This window comes from Crocodylus porosus, unplaced genomic scaffold (genome assembly GCF_001723895.1).
Source record: "Crocodylus porosus isolate Cpor-Errol unplaced genomic scaffold, CroPor_comp1, whole genome shotgun sequence".
Lineage (NCBI taxonomy): Eukaryota > Metazoa > Chordata > Crocodylia > Crocodylidae > Crocodylus > Crocodylus porosus.
In genome coordinates, this window is record NW_017728947.1 from 75862980 (window position 1) to 75870699 (window position 7720).

Sequence of the window (7720 nt, forward strand, 5' to 3'; positions counted from 1 at the left end):
TAGCCTCTCCTCATAAGGCCTGCCCCGCTGACCCCTGATCATACGAGTGGCCCTCCTCTGAACTCTTTCCATATCGTCCACGTCCCACGTAGGACATTAACTGAGTTGAGTGTCCGAATATTGACTCTGGACATCCTATTAAGGACCATGTGAAAACTGAGCTCTAGGTTTTGATGCAAGTTGGTCACTATTCTAGGATCAGCCCAAGCTCCTGATGCACTGTATGTAGCTGGATATAGCGGGTACCATGTGCTCTGATCAGAGGATAGAATTTGGCCCTTCACAAATAAATTGGATTATCTGTACCAGTTGCACAAAGTTTTTTTTTTTCCCTGAGGTTATTTCTTTTGTTGGTGCAATGAGACCCTAAGATTTTTTTCTCATATTTTCTGTCTTTGGCACACTGGGGACAACTTGGAGGAGATTTGAGTTCCAGCCAGTGACTAATTATGTGTCTAAGGCCTCTTCCCATGATGAGACAGCCATTGAGGTGGAAAACACTGCTCCTTCTCCAGGGGGATTTTATCTTGCTGTCTGGAGAGAGCCACAGGGAACCCACTTTCCGGTTCCTCTTTTAACCTTTAGAATACTGGCTGGTTTTCAGGCACTGCAGGCAGGGCCCTGGGTGAGGACTTTGGGCATGCCTCCAGCAGCAAGAGAAAGAACTGGGCTAGGATTTGTTTCAGGCCAGAATCCCAAGTAGGCCTTGCTGTCTCAGCTGCCACAAACACTTGCTGCTCCCCACCATGTGCTCCCCAGACAGCCTCCCTGACACCAGCCCTTAGCTCTGTAACTGATGGCAGGAAAATAGAGTGCACATCTACAGAGGGCACTGGGGAATTAACAGGGGGAAAGCAGCAGGGCCAGATGAACATTAAAAGCAGGGAGGGCTTATCTGTAGCAGGGCCGAAGGCAGGTGACAGGGGAATTGGCATTTGTGGAAAATAGTGGGGTGTTTTCAAAGTGGGGACAGGGAGGTACACGTTGCTGAGGACACACATCTTTCTGTGGAGCCACTCTGGCTAAGCCCAGTCCTGTTCAGCTCTCTAAGGCTGTGGGTCACAACCTTGTTTGTACCAGGATCCATTTGTAAATAATGATGCCCAGTCCTGACCTGGTAAATAGTTTAAGTAAAAAACAGCCCTCTGGCCCTGCTGGTACCCTTTACTCCCAACCCACTGCCACCTGCCTCCAAGCCCCAGCCCCACAGTGTCTGCAGGCACTGGATGGGTGTGTGGCACATGACTTTCCCCCCAGGTTTGTATATCCATGGCAACCACAGGGCTGCAGCCTGGCCAGACCAGCATGGGCAGGAGCCACCTCTGCAGCCCTGTGGACAGGACCTGGTGTGGGAGGACAGAGTAGGGCAGCAAGACTCATTACTGCCACCTCCACCATCAGGACCCCTCCACCAGCCGTGCCACCAGCAGTGCAAGGACTGGGGGAGGGGCATGCTACCCTCACCTCCTCCTGCTGCCAGCTGTTTGCGCACTGAGCTGTGGCTCTACTCCATCACCATAGCCTGGCTGCCACCACCATGCAGCCTGCCATCTCACCACCTGCAGTGAGCAGTTGGCTGCCCTCTCCCCCTGTCCACACTGTTACTTTTCATACTGCTTGTGGTGTGGCCATCCCAGTGGCAGCAGGCTGCTGCAAGGTGTCTTTTCACCCTGCCAGGTCCTGTCTGCTGGGCTGCGGAGATGCCTGCTGCTGGTCCAGCCAAGCTACAGCCTCGTGCCAGCTGTGGGTGCACAGATCTGTAGGAGCATGTGACCCCCATGTCCCCTCAATGCATCATTTATAGGTCCCCTGCCCCCTCAACACATCATCTATGCTCCCCCACCCATCCCATAGACTTAGCTGTGGGAGCACCTCTCCACGCTGCCTGGCTCCCATGTAAATGTGTGCACCCACATATATATGTGGCTCCCCCAGCCCAATTGTCCAATTCTCGCTTCTCCAAGCCCCAAGCAGCCTCTTGCAGGCCAGAACTTTGCCAGCCTACAAGGGGAAACCTGCATTTTTCCACAGCAAACCAAAAACCCAGATCTCTGTTTATTGGTGTGACTGGCTAGCTAGCAATGACCTAGCCCAGGGGTTTTGAAAGGGCAAAAGATGATTGGAGGACTTGGGATTCCCTTTCCTCACCAATCTGGTAATGATTTGGCCCAGGGGTTTTGAAGGGGTAAAAGATGATTGGAGGACTTGGGATTCCCTTTCTGCACCAATCAGGCCCCAGAGACTCATCTCCCCATCCCAGTTGGCCTCTTGGGTCACCTGGAGGGGGATAAAAGGGGCAGTGTGGGCTGACGTAGGAGAGAGCAGTGAGGGATAACAAGGAAGGAGTTTTACAGAGCTGAGCCAGTGGGGCAGGAGCAGTGCCCCAGAAGAGCTGGAAAGTGCAGGACCTGCAGGCAGCAGTGGGACCCTTGGCAGTGTGGTGTGTGGCCAGTAAGAGAGGTTCCCCAGCTCCAGGAAGGATCTGAGCAGCACCCTGAGAGGTTCCCAGCTTTGCTTCCAGCTCCTCAAAGAGGAGGTTGGACAGTTCAACATGAAGCTAGGGCTCTGGGAAGGTCAAGATCCCTAGCAGGCTGGAATAGAAGTAGCAGTGGTGGCTATATAGCAGCATTCTTGCTTATCATGTGGGAGATCTGGGTTCAAATCCTAGCTGAAGTGACTTGGGGTGAGTGAGGTAACAAAAAGCAAATCTTCTTGCAGTAGGAAGGGGCCATTGTGTTTTTTCTCCCCCTCCAGGTATCAAGGTCCTATATTTCCTTGTCACTTGACATTCTGCATTTTTATGCCTTTTTATATTTCACCAACTTGTATTGTTTGTTCTGCTGTTTGTGTTTTTTATATTTTGTTAACCCTGTTTTTGTTGATGATTGTAAGTGTCTAACCTTTGTTGAATCCTGCCCTCTTGGGGCATTGTATTGTCCCCTATACCCCCTGGTTTATACTGGTTACGTTCCCAGTATTGTTCTCTCATTAAAAAGTACATGGTTAAGTCCCCATTGGTGGTCTGGCTCTGCTCTATAGGGGGAGGAGAGTCCCTACACCTCCCACAGGGCTTTTGCACCTGCTTTGATCCCTTCAAGCGGAGAGGGGTACCTCTTGGAGTACTGCCTGGGTTACATTGGTATGCATTGTGTTAATGTATGATGAAACAGAAACAGCATCTTTCTTGGTTGGTTGGTTGGTTTGTTTATTTTTTTAATATGTGCAAAATCTAATCCATTTTTTAAATTTGTTCACAACTCTTTCATCTATTCTTGTGACCCACTTTTGGGTTGCACCCCACAGGTTGAGAAACACTAGTCTAAGGGTCAAAGATGAACGCAAGAGTTGGTAACAGCAGTGCAATCAGCTACCTGACTAGTGAGTGTAACCAGTGCCCTCTGCTGGATGGAATGGGGATTGCTCCAAGTTGTTGGGCTCTACACTGCTTACAGATTTGTCCCCTTGCTCACTTGTACGGGGTGGCACCTAGTAACCCCTGTCAGAAACCAGGGCCTAGGATGCTAGGTGCCATACAAACACCTGCCGATAGCTACTAGCCTTAGTGTTGCAAAGGCATTTACTTGACAGAAAAAGGTCAGAGGCCCTTATCATGCCATGTAACCAGAATATGAGCTCTTATGAGAAGATCTCGGCCTGCTACAAAATGCTGACCCCGCTGGTGGCCCTGTGGAAATAATACACATCAGCCCATCGTTAGAATTTTAATTTTGAAATGCCTGTTGGAGTTTACTCCTGCTGAGAAAAGTGGTCCACATAGGAACGTCTTTGTCTTTGAAGATGAGCATGTGTTTGTAGCTTTTCTTCAAAGATGACACACTCTTGGGTCAGTGTTGGGCCCAAAATTTAGGGATTTAAAATAGTCTTAATATTTGTAAAACGTTCAGTAGCAATTTCTCCATGCTCTACAAACAAATCAGTTGGAAACTGGTTTTCTTTTTTCAAAGCAAATGCACTGTTCTCTCCTGCATATATGCAAATTGGATATTGCAGCATTGTACTAGTTAGTGAGACCCTGAAAGGGAAATGAACTAGAAACTGGCTTTAGATAAATGTGAAACGAATTAGTTCCTTGTCCACAAGAAGTGAAGTATGGAAAGAAAATAAATGTTACAGGGAAAAGACTAGGCTTAAACAAATTCTTTTGGCTGTAGCAATTGGAAAGGCTCTCAATGTAAGGAAGGGGGGAATGGTTTGTTTTTAGTATAATATTTTTTCCTGAGACCATTCCCCTAAGCCTCTACAACTGGACCACAAAGACTTGATTTTTCCAAAGGAGAGAAGCTCAGGACAAGCCTCTCTGTCTCTGTCTGTCTCTGCAAATGCCTGGTTTGTGCAAGCAACTCTGGTAACTGTACACCTACGTGCATGAGTCTGCACACCTTTTTTCATGCAGCTTTGGTCTCTTGCCTTAGCAAAATCAGCCCCTGAAAGTTTTTAGATTCTGTTTTGCAGTCCCCTGTTAGTCTGATCTGTGAGATCTTCCTGTCCCCATTTCCAGAGGCATCTAGCCACTGGATTTGCCCTTACATTCAAAATTTTATACTATCCTGGCTTTTGTGGATCTTACAGGTTTTGAGGAGAACTCGAACTGCAGTTGACCGCTGTGGAATTCCCAAGATTCTCCCCACCCGCATTGAAACATCCACCAACCTCGCTATCAACAACCGAAAGAAGCTTGCCCTGCATCCTGGCTGACTGCCAAAGATAAAAAAGCAGCTCTGGCTGGAGACAGAGAGTAAGCACAGAAAATAGTGTCAAGCCATGAATAATCTGTATGTGGAGTGACAGCCACCAGCAACAAAGCCAGACAGACCTGGTGTGAGGGTCATAATAAACTGCTTATTCCACATTTGCAGATACAATAAAGGGAGCAGAGCTGGTAACAGATGGCTTCCTTCGCAAAGCCCCTGTGGTCCTCCTGGAACAAGATGCCAGAAGGGCTGTGCATATAGGGAATCTTGTCTGGTATCTTTCCTGATCTGCAATCCTGAGGTTAAAAGGAGTAGTGGTGCTCTGGAGGGAAAGTTGGACAGTCTCTGCTGATGAATGGGCCCGTAAGTCTGAAAGACTGGATCAGACTTACAAGAGCTAATGTAGGTAGGAAGAGGTCTCCAGTTCCATCCTCATGCTCAGGGACTAGCATTGGTGCTTATCTTCCCTCCCTGCTTCATGGCCAGACCTGTCTATTGTAGCTGTTGGTGCCAGGCAGATCTGATCATTCTTGGGGCTGTCCTGTCAGCTAATGGAACAAGTCTTGTGTAGGGCAGGGAGAAGGCAGCTGCAGGGCCCTCCTGGCTGGAGATCCCTGTAAATCAAGGTTGCCTGAGAGCTACATTGGCAACAAGCCAGGAGCCAGGGGCTGCTCCAGCTTCCAGTAAATTAAACAGATTAAAGACACCTTTTTTGGTGCTGCAGTTGGAGGAGATGGAAGAGGCATCCTGCCTCCCTACAAGCCTATGGGCAGCTCTATTTGAGGACAGTTCGCCTGGACAGGGGCATAACCTGCCAGCATGCGTGTCTGGGGTGGCAGCAGCAGGGCTTGGGCTGCTGTTTTGAACCCCCTCTAAGAGGATGCTTGGGAGCCAAGGGTGGTGCCCCAGTCACCCACCCTCTGTTACACTGCTGCATCTGGGGGTGGGGATGCCAGGTATGCAAGAATGCTTCTTCTGCACTCCTGGCAAAAGAGGTGTTTGCAAGATGCTTGGGCCTCTGTGCTTCTCCAAGGCAGCATGTCAGCCACTTGCTGAGCTCCAGCCAACAACTCATTCTTCCCTGTCCAAACATGCCAAGTGACCCCTGAATCTGTAACATGGGGGATCCAGACTCTGTTACTGTATGGGTGGCAGTTCTGCTTTAAAGGTGTGCTGGGCTGTGCTGTTGAAATCCCTGGGTCATGTATGGGCTGACTCTAATATTCTTAAGGGAGTAGGGGGGCTGTGCAGTGGGAAGACACTGCTGCGGGCTGTGCCAGTGCTAGTTCTTTGCCATTTACAGCCTGTACCTTAGAATTGGGTTTTTCCTTGGGTCTGGCCTAAACAAAAGGATTTTTTGGGTGATAGCTCTAAGGATTAGGGGGAAATTGCCCTGCATTCACACACAGAATCAGAGAGAAGTAGGGATGGAAGGGCCCTTCAGATGTTATCTAATCTAGCCCCTTGCTCAAGGCAGGATCTTCCCTATCCAAACTATTCCTTACAAATCATTGATCTATTTCTAAAACTACACAAATCAACCATGCCACACACCAACAAGGCATATTGCCCCAAAACACCAAAAGCATAGGTAAAACTGGTTTTATACTGCATTCTCCCAAAATTATCTACTTTGAAAGCATCGGCATTCTCCTTCGGGATGAATGATACTGCTCTCATGACCGCAGAATTTTAAGCTACTATCAATATGCTTCAGGGAGTACTACATCTACCACATACTACATAGTTTCACATCTGGACTGATTTTTTAGCTGATGGTTAATCATCCTCATTGGTCAAAATTTTAACCTTATTTCTAATTTGAATTTGTCTGGCTTTGGCCAAGCCATTCATTCCTGTTACACTTCTCTCTGCTAGACTAGAGTCCTTCAGAATCCAATATTTTTTTCCATGACTACACAGTATTCAAGGCACCTCTCAATCTTAGTAAGCTAAATAGATTGCACTTTATCAGTCTCTTGCTGCTTAGCATTTTCTCCTGCTCTCGAATAATTTTGTGTCTCTTTTTTGTATTGTCAGCAGTTTTTAACATTCCTCTTAACATGCAAACACCAAAACTGTATGTTATAATCTAGTATCAGTCTCTCCAGTGACTTATCTGGAGACAAAAATCTCCCTACTCCTTCTTCCTGTGCCCCCATACAGGTACATACCAGGCAAGCCAGGATCAAATTTGAGCTTGATGCCCTTTACCTACCTGGAAGAGTGCAGCACTTTGTGTGCACCATTATCCACAAGGAAAGTAGCTTAGACCTTTTACAACAAAGCAGCATGTTCACATTATACCTGCAGTTACAGAGAAAAAAATAAACCTATGCCAACAAAATCTTTCCTATGTAGAGAAGACTTTAACAGGGTCTGATGCCTAGACGGAGGTGGGGAGAGTAAAAATAAGAGCGAGCAGGGGGAGATAGTGAGGAATGAATGAGAAAAGAGGCCCTAGCAGTGTCTCTGTCAGTATTTAAAGTAGTCTCTAAGGAAAGAGAAGGAAAAGAGTAGCAGTTATAAGCTTGTCAAGACAATGGCAAAGCAGAGCCTTCAGAATAAATCACTGAGTGACTAAGGGCTGCCAGCTGTGGTTAGTCTGCTTTGGCAGAATTGGCAACCACTGGCATGTACTTTGTCTTTGTCATCAGCGAGTTGTGCACTAAATGGGACCACTAGTCCCAGGCAGCATGCTGGTGCTCAGACCAATATCCTGCCAAGAGTGTGGTTAAGTTGTTTGACAAAACAATGGGCTTAAACCAAACCAAGCCTGTCTTGTTCTAGAACAGCTGAGGTATCCTATGAACTGGAAGAGAGCTCTGAAGAGCTCTTGGCCAAGGTTGCTAGAGAGCAAGTAGCAAAGTTTCAATCCAAAAAAGATCCAGGCAACATCTTCTTACAATAAACAGAGGACAAGTACTGTGGCCCTCTGATTGTTGATCACGAGATGGAGTGGAAAAGGCCACTGGATGAGAGCTGAGACTCGTGTGAGGTCTTTATGG